At 39.1% G+C, this 22,702-nt stretch overlaps 1 pseudogene; it reads left to right on the top strand.

Moving 5' to 3' along the window:
• The first annotated feature begins 901 nt into the window (after positions 1-901).
• Positions 902-15,376, top strand: LOC118586932 (annotated as a pseudogene).
• Positions 15,377-22,702: the final 7,326 nt, after the last annotated feature.

Genomic DNA, 22,702 nt, shown 5'->3' with positions numbered 1-22,702 from the left:
GTATGGATTTTAGCTGCTATTAGACCTATCTGTGTCTCCCAAGGCAGTTTGAGAATGAGTGGGTGGAATTAAGGTGAGTTATGGCTAGAGTCAGTAGAAGCCGTCCAAGCCCCCCACCCCCTCCATTTGAGCCTGCCCATTGCCGGCGGAAGTCAGATAGAAAAGGTTACATGTGGCAGACTCAGAAGTGGGGAAGGAGAAGGGTTTAGAGCTTTAGCAGAAAACTTGGGGATAAAGTAACTTTTTATTTACCCGTTTGCTGGCAGAAGTTTCTGTGACGCTGTTATGTGGCCAGGTTTACACTGTTATGTGGCCAGGTTTATTGGTGCCTACCCCTGTCTGTCAATGTAGGTGGTAAATGTATCCGTCCCTTTGTCCCATGGCTGTAGCCAAGAGAAAAATAAAAAAGTAAAATAACAAGCTGGGATCAGACTCCAATCTCAGGTGTCCCCAAGAGTGAAGAGGGATCTATGAATCAGCTCAAGTTCACCATCCTCTTTGTCAAGGGATGGGAAGGGCTGCAGATGCACCACAGTTGGTCCACTGTTGGACCCTAGACAGCATTGATCCCTCGTCAGGACTGCAAATGTGCCTGCTGTTGCCAGCACAGCCCAAGGACAACCCCTGGGTGTCTGTCACAAAGAATATAGCTTAGATTACAGCCGTGAGAATGGCAGACTCACTGTGAAGAAGCATGGCTGTATCAGTAGTGGTCGCTGTATAGGGGTCCAGTGGAGGTGAGGGACGTGTGCGTGCTCTTGGTCTTGGGGTCTTGCTGGATGGGGGAGGAGGTGGCAATCAGCAATGGTCACAGTAGGTCTTGGTGGTGTATCCAAGTCTGAACAGCACCAATGTTGGTTAAGGTGGTAGCAGTGGTGGCTGGCTGGCACTTGTGGCAGCCATGCCGACCGAGGAGAGTGCTGGACGGAAGAGTCAGTGCACCATAGTTACCTTTTAGAGCTCTATTGGGAGATAGGGGGACAGAGGAGGAAAGAGAGAGAGGGAAAGAGGGAGAGATGGAGAGAGAGAGAGAGAACAGATGGAGAGGAGGCATGGAAGGAGAGAGTGCAGAAAAGGGAAAGGGGTGCACAGAAGGCCCACCCGCTTTTTAGGATGGGATGCTGTCACAGGCTGATGATGTAATTAAGGACAGAATCCTTACACCAATGGCAATGGGTTACCTTGCTTATCCCATGTTGATCTGTATTCATTAGTTCAATGTTGGCCTTTGCCACACCTTTTCCATGTTCCAGAAGGCTGAGGCCTTCTGTTTGGAATCTTTCTAGAAAAGAACAAAACAAAACAAACAAAAAAACCCCATTGTTCCTAGGAATCACTTTTCACGTAACCTGGTTTACCACAATTAAAACATCTAAACTTCTGATTTTTCTTAAAATTTTAGAAGTCACTTTTCCTATCCAAGTATCATCATAAGTGTGAGATCCAATGTCAGCTGCATTTCTAATCCATTCATCTATGGATGCTGATCTTGCCTTTAAAGGTCTGATCACCCTTTTACATTCTGAATTAGCAGTTTCAGAATCCAAAGATTCAATTAACATTTGTCTAACTTGTGGACCTGATATCGTTCTATTTATAGCTGAAGTCAATCTTTGTGAAAAAAAATCATTGAAGGCTTTATTGGGCCTTGTGTAATTTTAGTAAATGGCTCAGTCCTCTTTCCTGATTCTTCAATCTTGTCACAAGCATTCAAAACTGCTGTATGGCATAGGGCCAAGGTGTGATCATCAAATATAACCTGTTTTTCCACATCAGCATAATGGCACTCACCAAGGATTTGATCTCGAGAAGTCTCATAACCTCTAATTCTAGCTCATTGCTTGATGGCCCTAGCTTCATCTACCAGTTTCTCCACTGTAACTGAGGACCAGCTTCTAATACTGCTGTAACTAAATCTTTTCAGTCTTGTGGCATAATTCTGTTCTGAGTGGACCATAAATTTAACATCTGCTTCATAAATAGTGAATGTATACCATATGAAACTATTGCTTCCTCAAATCTCTTTAAATCAAACTTTTTAAAAAACAGGATCCCAGTTAATTTCTGAATAGCCTTGGAGATGCCTATCATCTGGTGGTCATTCTTGAATGGTACCTGGATAAATTAAGGTTGGTTTTCTAATAACCTTGGGTCTCTTCTCTTCAGTTTCATGATGCAATGGTGTGGTAGTTTCTGCTCTAAACTCATATGTCTGTGTGTGAATATTTTTCTTAGTTCCATTAGTATGTCTTTCTAAGGATTTTACCTTATCAGTCAATTTTTTGTAGTTGGCACTGATATCAAACAACTTTTTTTTTAGAGATAAAACAATTACCAAAATGATACTTGACATTATATCAATCCCAACTAAGTTGATTACCCCTTCATTTATTTGTTCCACTTTCAAACCATCCATTGTGGAACTATACAGATACCTAACTCCATGCATCATAATATTTCCCACTTTTAAAGTGGGAGGAAAACCTCTTCTTTTTATAAAAAACCTAATTCCCCCCTTTTAAGAATTCACAGTTTTCTCACCAAATCTGCTGATGACAGTGAAATGTGAGGCTGGCTGTCATTGCATAGCACAGTTGGGCAGGGAACACAGACAGTGCACAGCCCTGCTGAGGGCACCTGCAGCTCCTTTCATGTATCTGTGAGCTTAGAGTGTGTGGCAGTTGCAACAACAACCAAAGCCCAAGTGGGTGTCCAAATGTGGCAGCAGCCTGGGGCAGTGCAGGGGAAGGTCACCACTCACAGGGAGGAGCCAGGAAGCTAGCAGTCTGAAAAGTAGGCACAGAGGAATGTACAGAAGAAAGGTGTGGTAAGTGCTGCCTGAAGGCAGAGCCAGCCTATAGTGGGCAAGTAACCCTGGCATTTGAAGCCTAAGGCATCTGTCGAATTTGGGTGGCAGCTGGAGATTGTTGTAGAGAGGCTGCAATAGGAAAATCTCAGATTCACTCAGAGGGCTTGGAGCAAGGGAAGAAAAGCCAGCCGACTCTGGTGGCTGCAGCCATTGTGGCTGCAGCTAGGGGTGGTGGCTGTGGCGGCTATAAAGCCAGGGGTAAGTGGCTATCTCATGCTTTCATGCCCCATGTTGGATGCCAGGTGATGCATGTTTTCATAAATAAAAATTTGGGAGTCAGATATATGGGTAAGGACCTGAATGATCATAGAAGCTGAGAAGCTCCTCCTCTCTCTTCTATTCCATAATCCAAAAATCTTGAGATCCTTTCTTAGCTCTGCATTACTACTTCCTGTCTCGCAACTGTCTTCAATCCAACACCCCTATGGTTCATTTTAGTCAGCTAGTGGATAGCTCTGCCTTCTGACTCAAAGCAAACTTTATTGTCAGAATGCAATCAAAATATCACACAACATATAACCACCATCTGGAATGCCACATTTCACTGACAGGTATCACTAGGTGTCATCTGCATGTATATTTAGTATCATGAAATTTTATCAGCTATGGAGGTACATGTAATGACTACTGTAGGAAATATAGAAAACAAATCCACCATATGGAACCACATGCATTTCTCCAACACCCCACTTCCACTTTCTTAACTCCTAATGACCACTAATCTGTTCTCCAGGCCTGTGACATTCACTTTAAATGTTACATAACTAGAACCCTACAGTGTGTAACCTGTGAAAATTAACATTTTTTATGCAGAATAATTCCCTGGAAGTTATGTTTAAATTTGTTGTATATATCAACACTTCATTTCTTTTCATAGCTTAGTACCATTCTTTGGTATCCATCACAATTTCTCCAATCTTTTAAGCATTGGAGGATTTTTTTCTTCATTTGTTCGTTTTTTTAGTTTTTGGCTTTTTCTCCTTCAGTTTGTAACTAATACAAGTAAAGCTGCTAGGAATATTTTTCTATGTGATTTCTAACTGACTATGCAGGCAAACATATATATGATTTCTCGGTAACCATTGCCCGAAAAATGCATCTCCATGCTCTATGGTAACAATATAACTACCAAATCACCCGTGACAGCTGCTCTGCTTTCCTTACCACCAGAAAGATATGAGTCATCCATTTTTTCTTCACTTGACAGCATTTTGTACTTTAATTAAAATTTAACTTTAGTTACTTTATAGTAGGTATACAGCAATACCTTATTGTGATTTTAACTTTCTCTAACACATGTGATTTAAACATCTTTGCAGATACTATCACTTTAATAAACATCATTTTACATATGTACATAAATGTCAACTTTACTTCATATTTATATGAAAAATCTCCATGATGCTGCCCATCACTATGTACAATAAATGCATACTTATAAAAGGTTTATGTTAACAAATGATAAAAATTATGTTAACCTTCATCAAATTCTTATTCTCCCAGGCTCTATTCTATGTTCCTTATGGATATTACATGTTAATCATGCCAACAAATTTATAAAGTAATTACTATTATTTTCCATTTTTTAAATAGAAAGAGTAACTAATTCACGGGGTTTTAAAAAGTTGCCCAAGATCCCATATGGTGTTAATAAGTGGCATCATTCAAACCCAGCCTCCTGGCCCAGCAGGCATTGTCTGCCTTTACTCTTTACTCAATATTGCTGAATATAGAAGGGAAGTAAAAACATTATTAGTTTGGGTCCTTAAGGGTCAAACTTTCAGTCACTTGATCTATGAGTTACATTTGAATGTCTTATAATACAGTTAGTGCATTGACATGCAATTTTTGATACACTATTTAACTAGGACAAATATTGGATTATTATACTACCAAAATGTGATGGTATATTTAGGAAATGGTTCTACTACTTAAACAACTTCAACTTTATTTAGGGATGTTTTGTGTGTGTGTGTGTGTGTGTGTGTGTGTGTGTGTGTGTGTCAGCATGGCAGGCTCTTTTTTTTTTTAACGCACAGGGTTGAGTTAGTGAGGGAATAGTATTTAATATGGAGATTATATTTCCTTATAGGCTGTATAGACACATAAGAAGAATCAAGAAGGCAATATACTATTATTAAATAAGGCTACATGAGAAAAAAAACTGGTTATTGATACTCTGAACATTCAAGAATTAACCCACTTAAGGATGATGTTTTTGGTTGGCTCAGTAGCTGTACATGATCTACTGATATTTTAATTATTGTCAGCAGCCCTATGGCCCTATAGGTCAACAGCCCACTGGCCACTTAGGCAGTTGCCTGGTGGGGCTTCTGGTCCCATAGCCCTGGCTCTGCTGTAACTTCATTATATAGGTTTAAATTAAGTCTCTATTGTTCTATTTATCGATAAGACTCAGGAATCAAAAGTAGCTCAGAGAGATTGAGTGGCAACTGGCTGACCTTTTCCCCCAAGAAATACAGCAAGAGATGCATCTCTTTCCTTGTTCCAGAACCAAAAGAAAACTCAAACTCTAGTCCTATCCTTTTCCTTCCTGTGCATCTTCCCTATCCAAATTGCTTTGCTATGGCTAATTCCAGTTTACCAGTTGCTAGCTCTGCCCCCTAATTCAAAATAAACTTTATTGACAGTCTGGAGTGATCAAAATATCCCACTATAAGGATGAGGTTTATTTTTTTAGTAACTTCAATATTAATAGGACTTAAATTGTATGTCAGTGTTTTCAATAAAAATGTGTTTACTTGTTGAATATAAATTTCTTAAGTAAATTTTTTTTCTCAGTTGTGGCTTGGTAATTTAGGCTGTTTCTTCTTCCAAACCTTGGCCAGTTAATGGACAACATGCCATTTTTCAATAATTGTATATTATATAAAAAATAAGGTTACTGAGTTCAAATGCTTATGGTTTAATATCTTACCCCAATAAAAATTTATGGTCTTTTTTATTTTTTATGTCTTTTTCACTGTTAATGTAGTGGTGAAATAATACAAATATGTTTCATTTTTAATAATTCTCAAGGACAAAATGATAGAGTATCACCATTAAAGGAATAATTTATTGTTCTATGATTTTATTTATTTTCCTTACATGTGTAAGTATTTGCATGCAAACAATGTCTGCAAAGGCCAGAAGAGGGTATCAGAGTCCCTGGAACTGGAGTTACAAATGGTTATGAGCCACCATGTGAGTGCTGAGATTGGAGAAGGGTCTTCTGGAGGAGTAGACAGTGCTCTAAACTGTGGATTAATCTCTCCAACCCCAGAATAATGTGTGTTAATAATCTTAAAACCCAAACCAAAGTTATCTGGGAACAGCAGGAATAATTAGAGTGATAAAATTTTAGAAAGACATGGAGTGACTTTCAATTACACATGAACATTATTAACTTTCATTTTTACATGTTAAATTTTCATTACATATGTGCACAGTAAGTGAATTTATGCCATATGGAATGCATACAAAAGAAAAGTAGTTGCTAAAATGCTTACTAGTTTTTTACAATTTTAATTTTATCAAAGAATTTCATGAAGTCCTATTAATATTTTCTCTTGATTCTGAAATGTATAGTCTCTATTTTTTTTAACTTTTTAAAGTACACTGTTTAATTAAACTTAAATTTCCAGTCTCATTGTTGATACTTTGGTAAAGCAATGAATAGGTGTGTGTGGCTCTCATTGTATGCAGACTTCACTGTGAACCTGTATAGTTATCTAGTCAACTGACACAGATAATTCACAAATGGATAACTAAAGAGAAGATTTCATTTTAATTTAATTTAGAATCTTAACTTCAATTAAAAATTCATAAAATTGTTAATTGTAGATACAAATTTAAAATGAAAATTATTGGGTGCAAATGAACACAAAATAGATTTGCAAAGTGGAATGTTATTATAAATGGAAGAAGCAGTTCTCATTGGCACACTATGTATGTATGTTTGGTGCATAGAAGTCCCTGTACTTACAGAGAAGCATTAAGAGAACTAAGACTATTAATCATCCTGTGGTGTCTCTTCAACTGAGGAGATATAAATCCAATAACTGCATTCCATACAGAAAACTGAGATTGTGTTAATGTGACCTTTTTGCTCTCTGGGGAGTCAGACCATACCCACCTTTTGCTATATAGGCAAACCTCACCCAAATTCCCCAGAATGATTATTCCAGACTCTTCCCTCCTTAGATTGTTACCCATCCTTAGGGGAGATAGCACATGTACTTTGTGGCCTGCTGACCTCTATGTTATCAGTGAGAGAGTACATCAGATCCTTGGTCTTTTAGTTATAGAACCCACCCTCATGGTCACATGTACTCTGTGATAGAGTCTCTACGTAGTCATACCTTGAGCTTTATTGTGCACCGAGAATCCATGTGATTGGACTGATTTTTGTCTGTAAACCTTCTCCCAAATTGTACTGAGGTTTAAATATGCTTACAACAAACCACTTGGCATTAGACTTCCCGAAATCTGATCCAGGTTGACAAAGTCAGTCTGTACCGAGTTTTCATGCTCATCTCTTGCAGAACCCTGCCTGCAATGACACCTGTTTAAAGTAGTAACTAAGAGATTTATAGTACCTTTGGAAAAATACACAAGATGAAAAGGCTGAATTCCATTTTGTTATTTAGATATTTGAAAAAGGATTGCTCATTGTATTTTAGGCAATACAATTAAAGATGAGAGAAGTTGCCAAAGTCTTTGGAATAGATCATAGCATTGCAAAGCTAAGAAAGATTGATATGATGACTCATAGCTCATAAAAATATACCCTTCTGATGCTAAGTGTGTCCCCTTCAACGACTTTCTGCTGACTTCTAAGTGAAACTGTTAATTTGTAGGCACTTGTAAAAACTGTATAAAGAGAAAATAAAATTTGAATTTAGATAATAGAAATTTACATAAAGCCTTGGTGCAGTTTGGTATCAAAATAGGTATATTTGATACCAAAAGCTATATCATTAACCCCAAATGAAGTAAGAATGGTCAGACTCAGAAGCATACAAGCAGAGTGCGTGAAAAGCATTTTTGCTGTAGAACCATGAATACCTGGAAGTGGTTCAGAAGAAACTTTTGAGTTCTACATTATTGAGACCATAACTGTATTCTTCTGGTGAGTGTGTATGTTGTTAACAAGAGCCAATGTCCAAAACCTCTCGTTTATAGATCTTACATTTTCCCTAAAACTGTTTGATGTTAAGAATGAACAAGTGAGCTAGAACAAGGGCTAAACTGAGGATGGGAATGAGATGCTGAGAGAGAAAAGCACAAGTGCTCTCCAGTATTTTAAAAGTCTCCAGAAAAAAGGGATGTTAGGAAATGCTGTGGATATCGCTCTGTGTAAATAAAGTTCTGATTGGCCAGTGGCCAGGCAGGAAGTAAAGGCGGGACAAGAGAGAAGAGAATTCTGGGAAGTAGAAGGTTGGAGAGAGACACTGCCAGCCGCCGCCATGAAAAACAACATGTAACGACACTGGTAAGCCACAAGCCATGTGGCAAAGTATAGATAAATAGAAATGGGTTAATTTAAGATAGAAGAAGTAGATAACAAGAAGCCTGCCACAGCCATACAGTTTGTAAACAATGTAAGTTTCTGTGTGTTTACTTGGTTGGGTCTGAGCGACCATGGGACTGGCGGGTAAGAGAGATTTGTCCTGACTTGGCTAGGTAGGAAAACTCTAACTACAAATGGTGCCCAACGTGTTGGCAAGAGTTTCTACCTAAAACCTGACAAAAAAGATTCTAAAACGGAGCTAAAAACAGCTTCCTAGCTGTCTCTCTCAAGTTAGCGTCAGCCTGCTGGTTTGAGCTACTATGGCGGGTTCCTGGCCTGTGTGTTTGACCTGCAGTGTGGCAGGAATGAGGAGTCTACAAGCGACACTTTACTCTGCTGCATGGTGGATTTAGCCTTTGCTAATTTAAAAAAAAAGGTTTCTGGGCTAAGCGCTGCTTTGATAGAACTGCTTCTGATAGTTGATGGTACACATGGCTCCAGACCCAGAGCTGGCAGTAAACTGTACCACCATCACTTTAGGAAGCTGAGGTGGGCGGAGCTGACAGCCACAGTGGCATTTCAGTCTTACAAAGATGAATATTACCCAGAAAATCTGGTTTATGTTGTCTTTGGAATTTTTAACTACAGAAAAAGATTTGATCATAGAAGCTGTTGAGTTAAACAAATATGTAAATTTTAAAGGTACCTTGACTTCAAAATTTGGATATAAGGATATGTTGCTTTGGAAAAGAGTCTCTGCTTTTGTTTCCACAGAAAGCCAGAAGCTGTGGATTTGTTCCAGATTAAGATACATCAGGTTTGATCAGCCAAGACCACCTGAAAGGTCTCCGATGACACCATGGCCCAGATGATGCAACATCTAGAATGGTTTCAAGGCAACTGGCTCAGAGGTTCACCCTTACAGACTACTCCATAATCCTAAAATTTTCTTTGTGTTCCCATAAGATACAGCACCCCCCTCCAGCAGGAAGTAGTAAGAAAAACTACGCCCAATTTCCCAAAATTATCAAGCTGGCTTTGGAGATGGAATTGGCTCACTCCTTCTCTAAACCCAAGCACATTGTTAAAAGAAAAGATTAAGAGATTCTTGTGTCCCAAATCAGAAGAGCCCTCTGGTGTGGGACAGAGAAAAAACAGTATTTTATTTAAAACAGGTTGGTTATAAATGCAATCTCTTTCTAAAGATAAAAAGGGGATATGATATAGATATAATAGGATGAAAGGGTAGATTAAGGAACTTCTAAAGAGCAACAACTCGTTTAAAATGTTTTACATTGGTATAGATTTTAGTCTATTGATACAAACTTAAAGTTAATTTTTTTATACTGTGTGTATATTTCTACTCTTGTTTAAGGTATTATGGTTGTACAGCTCATTTAAAATTGTAATAGATAATTAAAAATAGATTAATAATTAGTCATCTATGATAATCATACTTGTAGCCATGTTAGTTAAGTCTTCTAGGTATACACAGAGATATTTCAGATAGAAAGGTAACCTTCAAAAAAGGTCTACAGAATATGGCATTTAAAATACTTTTAAAATTCAGACTTTCTGGACAGTGAGACATGTCTGCTCCAGCACCTCTTTACTTCAGAGAGGAGGATGGGCATTGAAGACACTTAATATCTTATCTTCATCTTGGCAAAAATAGCCATTTGGGCAAGAAACTGTTCTTGCCTGGACTGCTTGATCAACTGGACATGCAGGACCCATAGAAAGGTGACCATTAAACTTTGCTTGACAAAATGGTCCTTCAGGTTCCTGCTTAACAGAGGAAACTGCCAGACATTCTACAGGACACTGAGAGAAGTGACCAAGAGACTCTAGCCCTGTGGGCTGAAGACAAATGCCCCAACTTTACAAAGGAACATTAGGTAATTGTCCAAGCTGCCAGCTGTCTCTGTCTACCCTGCAAGACTCCTGAAAAATGCTTGCATCCTTCTCCCAGTTCTCAGGTAATATTATATCTTTCTGAGGTCTTTGATGTGGTTGAAGGCTAGATAGTTATAATTTCCTCAGTTATGATAAAAGATAAGTTAGATATAAAACCTTAGACTCACAAATATAAGATAGATAGGATATCTTCTTTAATATTGTAACTGTAATTCTTGCTTGATAATTGTTTTGTTATATGTAATTGTACTATGTAAAAGTTAAAACCTTCCTTAAAAAAAAAGAAAAGGGGAAGTGCTATGGATATCGCTCTGTGTAAATAAAGTTCTGATTGGCCAGTGGCCAGGCAGGAAGTAAAGGCGGGACAAGAGAGAAGAGAATTCTGGGAAGTAGAAGGTTGGAGAGAGACACTGCCAGCCGCCGCCATGAAAAACAACATGTAACGACACTGGTAAGCCACAAGCCATGTGGCAAAGTATAGATAAATAGAAGTGGGTTAATTTAAGATAGAAGAAGTAGATAACAAGAAGCCTGCCACAGCCATACAGTTTGTAAACAATGTAAGTTTCTGTGTGTTTACTTGGTTGGGTCTGAGCGACCATGGGACTGGCGGGTGAGAGAGATTTGTCCTGACTCGGCTAGGTAGGAAAACTCTAAATACAAGGAAACATGTAAAGAAACTGCACTTGAAAATGAAGGGAAGCATATACTATTTTTTAAAATCAGAAACATATGAGGGAAGAACTGAAAACCAAACAAATCACTGACAGATTTGATAGAAGAGTGTTTAAAGAATTTCTATTTGATAACTACCCCATTGTATTACTTAAGCAACATTAAATTATCTATAAAGAATGGAGAGTAACAGAGAAGATATAAATGCATCTAATAATGGAAGATGTTTTGGAACACTTTGTAAGTTAAATCAAGATAATCATAGAATAATACTGAAATTTTGGGGAAGTCAGGCTATTGATAGAATTATAAGATGGCATATTGTTTAGGCATGTTCATTTGTCTGAGTTCAGACACAGAAACAGTATAAATGAACTTTTGGATTCTAATTGGAGGTGTTGAGCAAACTGACAAGGAAGACTCAGGCTAATTATAACAGTGATTGAAACAAAAGATTGTATAAGAACAATCTAAACTCTGTAGCTTTGCAGAAAATGGAGAGAGTGATGTGCCTGTAGCCTCAAAGAGACTGCTTGAGCTAGTAAGTAGGAATTTTCATGAAAATGGAATGCTTATGGTTTTAGAACAGAAAGGTTTTCAGTATGATATATGTGATAAATCTTGAGGGATACTGAGAATTATCAAATATGATGCAGGAAAGGTTTTCCATGTGGACACTCAATTTCCAGGGACTGTGAAAATAACAGATGTCCTAGCTATTAAAATTCTTAGTGAATGAGATGGGTTTCTCAGGATTTTGGTAAACCCAAGACAATAATTTTTTTAATGTAGGTTTTTTAAAAAAGATTTGTTTATTTATTATGTATACAGTGTTCTGCCTATATGCATGCTTGCAGGCCAGAAGAGGGAGCCAGATCTCATTATGGATGGTTGTGATCCACCATGTTGTTGCTGGGAATTGAACTCAGGACCTCTGGAAGAACAACCAGTGCTCTTAACCACTGAGTCATCTCCCTAGCCCCCTCCCCCACGAGAATTTTAAGAAAATTAAAGAGAGCCAGAGATGTAACTCTGTAGTAGCATGTTTCTCTTGGATGCTCATGGCCCTGGGTTTAATAGCCCTACAACAAACAAACAAAACAAAATAAACAAAAAACTAGAAAGCCTTTTGTGGAGCAAGACATGAGAATTCTTAACCCCAATTTAATCCATGAGCCACCTAGTACAAGGACATTACTTAGGAATACCAGCCCTGGGTTCAAATTGCCAAGATTCCATTACTGATTCAATACCTTTACATGTCTGTAAGTTTGAGAAGTGCTTAATATCACTACAATTCAGTTTCATATATGTACAATGTAGATAAATTTATATTCTTTGAGGGACTGCTATGATGATTAAATGAAATAAATTCATGAAATTGATAAAATAAAATTATATGTAGCTCATTAGAGTTCTTGTACATTGAGAGTGCACCATAAATGATGGCTATTGTCTTAGTGTTCTTTGCTGTGAGGAGACACAATGACCACAGCAACTCTTATAAAAGGAACTATTTAATTGGGGGCTGGCTTGTATTTTCAGAGGTTTTTTTCATTATTTTCATGGCAAGAACCATAGTGGGAGCATGGTAGCATAAAGACAGATAAGACGCTGGAGAAGTAGCTGAGAGTTCTGCATCCAGATCCACAGGTGGCAGGAAGGAAGCAACTAGACCTGGCTTGGGCTTTTGAAACCTCAGAGCCTTCCCTACAAGTGACACACTTCCCCCAACAAGGCCACACCTCCTAATCCTTTTAATCCTTTCAAACTGTTCCACTCACTCCCTGTGATTAAGCATTCAGATATATGAGCCCAAGGGGGTTCTTATTCAAACAACCACAGCTATCTTCTCACAAATTAAGGAATAAATCACCTTCTCTTAAGATAGCTGGAAAAGATTCCTTATTAGTTATTTTTAGTAAAGCAACATTTTCAGAAACTGGTAGAGCTCTATTGAATTATTGACTTTTAAGGAGACTCCCAGAAATCTAATCAGTATACCTGCACTCTAACCCTGATAATGTACTTTTTATCAGGATTCTTACTATTGTTGTTCTTATTTCTTCACTGTTTCATTTACTTGAATGTGAAGTCCATAAGAATAGATTGCCTCTTTCATTTAGCATACCATTTCTCCTGTCCAGTCAGCAACTGGCTCTTAAATAAAGATGCTCCATTCCTTTCAATTGAAGAGATTTATATTACCTTAAAATGAATTACCCTATGCTATATGTGGAGCTATTTTGTTTTATACAAATATGTTGATATTAAGTACCTACTTTTGGTTAGTCATCATTTTGAATATACTGTTCTTACATATTGTATATGATGCCATTGTGAGTCACTAAGCAAAAACTAATAATTTTTCCACAATAGTATACAGAATCCCATTTGCCCAAATTTAGAATTACTTCTGTGATGCTTTATACACTGTATTCACTTTACTAAGTACTCAGTGACAGAGAACATATGGTTCATCCAAGATGCTGCACATGAAAGTAGGCAAAAGGAGTGTGATGTTATCAATGTTTTCCTCACTAAGGTGCTTCTGCTCCATGACAGCTTCTTGACTTTAATCTCTCTGGAAATTAAAACTGAAATGAATTTCAAGGTTGGGAAGTAACAGTAGCTTAACCAAGTATTCAGAATCTCCACCATTACTTTTTCTGGGAGCATAATCAAATGGTCAACTTTCTTCAGTGCAGGTGAAAAATATTTTAATAAAACATTTATTTTCCTTCCACCATGTGGGTCCTGGGCATTGAAGAACAGTAAGAATGTTCCCTTTAAAATTGTCTGTGCCTCTAATGGCGATGCCTGGGTTGAGGCTCATGGAAAACTCTATTCTCCAAGTCAGATTGGAGCGTTTGTGTTGATGAAGATGAAAGAGCCTGCAGAAAATTACATGGGTCACACAGCAAAAAATGCTGTGATCACTGTCCCTGCTTATTTCAGTGATTCACAGTGACAGGCCACTATGGATGCTGGCCAGATATCGGGGCAAAATGTGCTTCGAGTGATTAATGAACCTACAGCTGCTGCTCTGGCCTATGGTCTGGACAAGTCTCAAGGTAAAGTCATTGCTGCATAAGATTTAGGTTGTGGGACCTTTGACATTTCTATCCTGGAAATTCAGAAAGGAATATTTGAGGTGAAATCCACCAATGGGGACACATTCTTAGGTGGTGAAGACTTTGACCAAGTGTTGTTATGGCATATTGTCAAGGAGTTCAAGAGAGAGACCGGTTGATTTGACCAAAGACAACATGGCACTTCAGAGGGTTTGGGAAGCTGCTGAGAAGGCTAAGTGTGAACTCTCCTCATCTGTGCAGACTGATATCAACTTGCCATATCTTACAATGGATGCTTCTGGACCCAAGCATTTGAATATGAAGCTGACTTGAGCTCACTTTGAAGGCATTGTCACAGAACTAATCAAGAGGACTATTGTTCCATGCCAGAAAGCTATGCAAGATGCAGAAGTCAGCAAGAGTGACATAGGAGAAGTGATTCTGGTTGGTGGCATGATGAGGATGCCCAAGGTTCAGCAGACTGTGCAAGATCTTTTTGGCAGAGCCCCAAGTAAAGCTATTAATCCTGATGAGGCTCTAGCTATCAGAGCTGCCATTCGGGGAGGTGTATTGGCTGGTGATGTCACAGATGTGCTACTCCTAGATGTCACTCCCCTCTCTCAGGGTATTGAGACTCTAGGAGGTGTCTTTACCAAACTTGTTAATAGGAACACCACCATTCCAACCAAAAAGAGCCAGGTATTTTCTACCACTGCTGATGGACAAACTCAAGTAGAGATTAAAGTCTGTCAGGGAGAGCAAGAGATGGCTGGACACAACAAACTTCTAGGACAATTTACTTTGATTGTAATTCCCCCCACCCCTTGTGGAGTCCCTCAAATTGAAGTTACATTTGACATCGATGCCAATGGGATTGTACATGTTTCTGTCAAAGATAAAGGAACAGGATGTGAGCAACAGATTGTGATCCAGTCTTCCGGCAGACTAAGCAAAGATGATATTGAAAACATGGTTAAAAATGCCGAGAAATACGCTGAGGAAGACTGGAGAAAGAAGGAATGTGTTGAAGCAGTTAATATGGCTGAAGGAATTATTCATGACACAGAAACCAAGAAGGAAGAATTCAAGGACCAGTTATGTGCTCATGAGTGCAACAAGCTAAATGAAGAGATTTCCAAAATGAGAGAACTCCTTGCTTGAAAGGACAGTGAAACAGGAGGAAACACTCCACAGGCAGCCTCTTCACTTCAGCAGGCATCATTGAAACTCTTTGAGATAGCATATAAAAAGATGGCATCTGAGCAGGAAGGTTCTGGAAGTTCCGGTACCAGGGAGCAGAAGGAAGATCAGAAGGAGGAGAAACAGTAATAGTGGCAGCGCACTGTGGAGCCCGAAGTACAACATGCCATGACGCTTGAGAGTAAAGGGACTTCCCGAGCACAAAGGGGCAACTTCAGTCTTTTTACTGTGTTTTTGCAGTATTCTATATACAATTTCCTTACTATATAAGTTTAGTGACAATTAGCTAACTCATTTGATGGGTGATGAATTCAGCAGTAGCAGGTTCATACTGTTCTGTCATTAGCCTGTTATTTTCAGCCGCATGTAAAGAGGTGGGATGGGGCTGTGTACCAATCATCATTAAGGTCTATCTGGCTTGTGCTGAAGTGGCCATGTTTTCAAGGTATAAAACACATTTCATATCCAGTGGAGGGAGTCTGCCATGGACCTTGAATTGAGACTATATGTAGATCCTTGTTGGCCAAGAGTACTACTATAAATAATGGCCTCTGTGTATGTGGGTGGTCCTTCAACTGAGGCCTTGCAAGACTAATCTACCTGTGCCATGGTTTGTAGGTGCAGAAGCTAGGTCAATGGATAACAGCTGTGTTAGCCATAACTTCATAACTGTGAAGTCTCTTGTGATCCTAAAGCATAAGTTTCTAGACATATCCTCTTGGCTTGCCTGTATCTGGCACCTATATCCTTGATGATTGTTCTTTTCATCCATTCTGGATTTTTTTTTTTTTTTTTTTTTTTTAGAAAAAGTAAAATTCCAACAACAATAACAACAAAAACAAACCACAAAAACACCCAAAAAACATTTATTTTCTGGATAAGTATAAAATAGCATCTTTCCAGACATCTATATTGGTAGTTCTAAGGAATTCTAGATGGCTATTTTTAGTATAAAGACCATATTTAATATTTTAATTGAGCATCTGCTAAAATCAGCATTTTATACTCACAGCAAGTAAAAAGGTATAGTGAACAATGAAAACCACCACCCTTTGTCTTCTGATCCATTCTGCTGATTTGCAGTCTATTTATAGGGCTTTCTCAAGAATGAACCAGAAATAACATAGTGACACCCTTTATTTTGTGCCAGTAAAATACATTAATATGAAAATGAAAAAAGATGACTAGATCTGAGTATTTTTTGAGGTCTCCTTTATGTCCTGACATCACCTTATAGAAAGTGCCCTTTAAGAAAAACTCCTCCCTTCACCCCACTCTCGCCAGATGTAGTGCACCTCCCCCCCCCCTCCCTTTAATAATAAACTTTCCATGTGGACATGTGTCTGCATGATGTGAGTAACTTCCACTGGTCCACGCTGCAGGCTGCCACTATGTCTGCATGGCATGTCTCCCTCACCCACCGAAGCACCTTGGCCCAACCTGCCCAGGCCTCCTGTACACCATATCACAACACAATGTACACAGTATACCTATCTCTTAAGATTCAGATTCACACATAATTACCCAAAAGATTGAAAAATGCTAATGGTATCAAATTAACAAATGAAAGAACAGGTTTATTGACTTCCTCATTGGCTAGTTGTGTATTTATTCCTGTTATACATGTTGACATCCATTTATCCAACCACATAAAGACAATTTGAAGCCGTCCTACTCATCATTTTGTCTATCCCATTAAAGGTCAACTAATAGATTGTAGTGATGTTTTTGCAATGGCAGACTCTTCTATGTCCTTCTTTTGAAATGAATTCACCATTGTCCTTTTCGAGATTATTCAAGTCTCTTCAAATTTTATTGACTTCAATTTTGTTATAATTTCCTTCCCAGTTTTGATATAGTGACATAATGACTTTTTAATTCCTTCTACTTCCTAGTTATTTGTCCCACTGACAGTCAAGTAAAGCTCTCTTGAACCAGATTTCAATGTTATGAACAATCCAGAACTAAGTCTTGGGCCATTGCTTGCTTCCTTGCTTCCTTGCTTGCTTGCTTGCTTCCTTCCTTCCATCATTCCTTCCTTCCTCCCTCCCTTGTAGTTGGAGAGCTTCTCTCCAGCCCCCACCAAGCCCCGTTAGTCCAACAACCCACTTATAAAATAAACACACAGACATTCATATTATTTAAACTGCTTGGCCATTAGCTCAGGCCTACCGTTGTCTAGCTCTTACTCTTATATTTAGCCCATTTCTATTAATCTATACTTTGCCATGTAGATTGTGGCTTACCAGTACCTTATCTCTTTTTTGTCATGGTGGCGGCTTGCAGTATCTCTCTACCCCAGCCTTCCACCTCCCAGAATTCTCTTCTCTCTTGACCCACCTATACTTCCTGCCTGGCCATGGGCCAAACAGCATTTTATTTATACAGAGCGATATCCACAGTACTTTCCCTTTTCTTTCTTTCTTTCTTTCTTTCTTTCTTTTTTTTTTAAAGGAAGGTTTTAACTTACATAGTAAAATTACTTATAACAAAACAATTATCAAGCAAGAATTACAGTTATAATATTAAAGAAGATATCCTATCTATCTTATATTTGTGAGTCTAAGGTTTTATATCTAACTTACTTTTTATCATAATTGAGGAAATTATAACTATCTAGTCTTCAACCACATCAAAGACCTCAGAAGGATATAATATTACCTGAGAACCAGGAGAAGGATACAAGCAACTTTTGGGAGTCTTGCAGGGTATACAGAGACAGCTAGCAGCCTGGACAGTCACCTAATGTTCCTTTGTAAAGTTGGGCATTTGTCTTCAGCCCACAGGGCTAGAGTCTCTTGGTCACTTCTCTCAGTGTCCTGTAGAATGTCTGGCAGTTTCCTCTGTGAAGCAGGAACCTGAAGGACCATTTTGTCAAGCAAAGTTCAGTGGTCATCTTTCTATGGGTCCTGCATGTCCAGTTGATCAAGCAGTCCAGGCAAGAACAGTTTCTTGCCCAAATGGCTATTTTTGCCAAGGTGAAGATAAACTCCATATGAAGTGTCTTCAATGCCCATCCTCCTCTCTGAAGTAAATAGGTGTTGCCAGGAGCAGACATGTCTCACTGTCCCAAAAGTCTAAATTTTAAAAATATTTTAAATGCCATATTCTGAAAGTCTTTAAAGTATTTGAAGATTACCTATCTATCTGAAATATCTCTGTGTATACCTAGAAGACTTAACTAACATGGTTACGAGTATGATTACCATAGATGATTAATTATTAATCTATTTTAATTATCCATTACAATTTTAAATGAGCTATACAAACATAATACCTTAAACAAGAGTAGAAATATACACACAGTATAACAAAATTAACTTTAAGTTTGTATCAATAGACTAAAATCTATACCAATGTAAAACATTTTAAACAAGTTGTTGCTTTAGAAGTAAGTTCCTTAATCTGCCCTTTCATCCTATTATATCTATATCATATCTCCTTTTCTTCTTTAGAAAGAGATCACATTTATTATCAACCTGCTTTAAATAAAAATATTGGTTTTTCTCTGTCCCACACCAGAGGGCTCTTCTGATTTGGGACACAAGAATCTCTTAACCTTTTTTTTTTAGTAATATGTCTGGGTTTAGAGAATGAATGACCCAATTCCATCTCCAAAGCCAGCTTGATAATTTTGGTAATGTGGGCATAGTTTCTCTTACTACTTCCTGCTGGAGCGGGGCACTGTATCTTATGGGGACACAAAGAAAATTTTAGGATTATGGAGTAGTCCGTGAGGGTGAACCTCTGAGCCAGTTGCCTTGAAAGCATTCTGGATGTTGCATCATCTGGGCCATGGTGTCATCGGAGACCTTTCAGGTGGTCTTGGCTGATCAAACCTGATGTATCTTAATCTGGAACAAATCCACAGCCTCTGGCTTTCTGTGGAAACAAAAGCAGAGACTCTTTTCCAAAGCAACATATCCTTATATCCAAATTTTGAAGTCAAGGTACCTTTAAAATTTACATATTTGTTTAACTCAACAGCTTCTATGATCAAATCTTTTTCTGTAGTTAAAAATCCCAAAGACAACATAAACCAGATTCTCTGTGTAATATCCATCTTTGTAAGATTGAAACGCTGCTGTGGCTGCTGGCTCCATCCACCTCAGCTTCCTAAAGTGATGGTGGTACAGTTTACTGCCAGGTCTGGGTCTGGAGCCATGTGTACCATCAACTATCAGAAGGAGTTCCATCAAAGCAGCGCTTAGCCCAGAAATCTTTTTTTTTAAACTAGCAAAGGCTAAATCCACCATGAAGCATAATGTGCTGCTTGTTAATGCCTCATTCCCGCCATACTGCTGGTCAAAGGTGCATGCCAGGAACCTGCCATAGTAGCTCAAACCAGCAGGCTGCCGCTAACTTGAGAGAGACAACTAGGAAGCTGTTTTTAGCTCTGTTTTAGAATCTTTTTTTTTTTTTTTCTGGGTTTTAGGTGGAAACTCTAGCCAACACGTAGGGCTCCATTTGTAGTTGGAGAGCTTCTCTCCAGCCCCCGCCAAGCCCCGTTAGTTCAACAACCCACTTACAAAATAAACACACAGATATTCATATTATGTAAACTGCTTGGCCATTAGCTCAGGCCTACCATTGTCTAGCTCTTACTCTTATATTTAGCCTATTTCTATTAATCTATACTTTGCCACATGGCTCGTGGCTTACCAGTACCTTATCTCTTTCTTGTCATGGCGGCAGCTGGTAGTATTTCTCTACCCCAGCCTTCCACCTCCCAAGATTCTCTTCTCTCTTGTCCTGCCTATACTTCCTGCCTGGCCACTGGCCTAACAGCATTTTATTTATACAGAGCAATAGCCACAGCACTCCCTGCTTTCCTTCCTCCCTCCTTCCCTCCCTCCCTCCCTCTCTTCCTTCCATCTTTCCTTCCTTCAAGGGCTGGCAGAATAACAATCCATGTGATGCAAGAAGGAAATTTGGTTCAATATAACTTAATAGCCAGTGTTGGTTCAAACTTCTAGAGTCTGACACCAGGCAGTTTATTTTAGGCATATTTAGGTACAGTAGAACTTGGGAAAAAAATTTCTGGTGTAATGAAATCCTGTGTGCACAATGAGGCATAATTATATGGAAACTCTTTTCAAAGTATGTGCCACTTCTTCATGAGGATATCTTCTATAGATAGCTACATGTGCTGTCTTGTTTTTGTTTGTTTGCTTTTCAAGACAGGGCTTTTTTGTATAGCCATGGTTGTTCTGGAACTAGCTCTGGAGATATGGTAGCATGTGTCACCACTGTTCAGCTACAAGTGTTATCTTAAGGGCCTAGGGGACAATCTGGTGTGGTCTCAGTCATACAGATTGTACAGGGGTCACCTGAGCTGTTATCCTCTCTAGTTCTGTTTGGGGGAGCCTAGGGGAGATTCTGGCCATACAGGTAGTGCAGAAGTGATTTAGGCTATTAACCCATGGATCTGCTTGTGGGAGCCTGGAAAAACCAGATGTGGCTTGGCCCTACAGATAGCATAGAGGTTACTCAGACTATTAACCATCTCCATTCCCATCCTTCTGGGTGGAAAACAGGTTATGTATCTCTTCCTTTGAAGAAACAAGATTGCTTATTTAACATTCCTACTTCCCCTAGTGTTTATCTGTGAATGCAAGGACCTTTGTGCTCCCAACATTCTTCCTTCCTTCCTTCCTTCCTTCCTTCCTTCCTTCCTTCCTTCCTTCCTTCCTTCCTTTCTTTCTTTCTTTTCTTTCTTTCTTTCTTTCTTTCTCTGTATCTTTCTATCTTTCTTTTTCTTTCAAGACAGGATCTCTCTATGTCATCTTGGCTGTTCTGGAACTCATTATGTTGACCAGGCTGGTCTTGAAATCACCCTATTTCTCCTGTGTCTGCTTCTCAAGCACTGGGTTTAAAGGCATGTGCCACTGCACCTGGCTCCCATTGCTTTCTTTAGTCAAGAGGAGTTATGTGGAATTCAAGTTATATCACCCAAACCATAGTGACACAAAGAGGGAAAGGGTTGGGAAAGCCAAAACAATGACTACTCATGTATAGTATTAGTGGGACCAGCCTTAATATTATACATCCCAGGGGCTCAGGAGAGAGAACTACTATTTTCGGGAAATAGAATCTCAGCACACTGAGCTCTATAGTCCACTTGCTTTAATTCCTCTGGCATAACATCCTATATACACAGCTTCAGTTCTGTTCTTGTGCCTAGCTCCTTTCTTGCCTGATTTCTCTATATACTTATCTACTGCTCCCTCTTAAGTTTATCTTAATTCTCTCATCTTCTCCTTCTCCCCAACTCTTCTTCTATACTGATGTACCTCCAGCGCTTCGCAAGGAAGACTTTCCCATTTTTCCCATTTCCTCCTTCATATTACTTACATTCTTCAATGCCCCCCTCTGGTGCTCCTCCACCTCCACAGTCACATTTTTCTTTCCTGGTTTGGGCAGTTACTCCAGGTTGTATAGTCAAGTCTGAAGATTTGGAGCTAGGAACCTGTGGTGGCTTGAAAGAAAATAGCCCCCAAAGTGAGTGTCATTATGAGGAGGTGTGGCCTTGTTGAAGTAGGTGTGACCTTCTTAGTGGAAGTGTGTCACTGTAGAGGTGGACTTTGAGGTCTCTTTTGCTCAAGCATTGCTCAGTGTGACACTCGATCTACTTCCTGTTGCTTTCTGATTAAGGAGTAGCCAGCACCATGTCTGCCTGCATGCCACCATGCTCCCTGCCATGATGATAATGGACCAAACCTCTGAACTGTAAGCAGCCACCTCAATTAAATGTTTTTCCTTTATAAGAAAAAAAAATTCTCTTGTCTTAATTCTGCCTCATCTAGGTCCTTTTCTCCTTGTTCTTACCCAGCTAGTACTTCCCCATCTGGCTCTTCCTCATCTTCCATCTCATTCCTCTAGTACTCTCTTCTAGTCCTTCAATCTAGGTCTTCCCCATCTCAGTTTGTTCCTCTCAAGTTCTTACCCATCTAGTTCCTCCATTCTCTTTTCTCTTCTCAGTGCTGTTCTCTCCCTGTCTACCAAAAATACCTGCCTTTTCTTTCCTTCGGCCCAAGGTTCCCTGCCTCCTCAGGAATGTTGTTTTATCTCTCACCTTGATATGTAAAAACCTCTTTTGTTCTCAAAGTGCTCTGGAGAACCACTAGGCCTCCTCAAGGCCAGGGAATGGGATGACCTTCTTTAGCACAGGAAACAAAGCTAGGCATCTCCCACCAGCTTGTCTCCTAAACTCAGCAGGGCAATTAGTAACTCAGTAGGTTCCCCAGGTCTGGGGAGCTGAACTGTTTACCAATTGATCTGTGCATGCAAGGATTTCATAGCAGTAGACGGCTGAAATATTAAAGGCTGAAATATTAAAGGCTGGGTAACAGCAAATATTCATAATAAATGGCTTTGCCTTTTGATAGACCCTTGGCCGGTCAAAGTTCAGCTTTAATACACAGCTGAATCACTATGATAAATTCTTGTGGCCCA

This window comes from Onychomys torridus, chromosome 7 (genome assembly GCF_903995425.1).
Source record: "Onychomys torridus chromosome 7, mOncTor1.1, whole genome shotgun sequence".
NCBI classification, from domain to species: Eukaryota; Metazoa; Chordata; class Mammalia; order Rodentia; family Cricetidae; genus Onychomys; species Onychomys torridus.
This window is presented reverse-complemented; position numbering and strand designations above follow the sequence as displayed.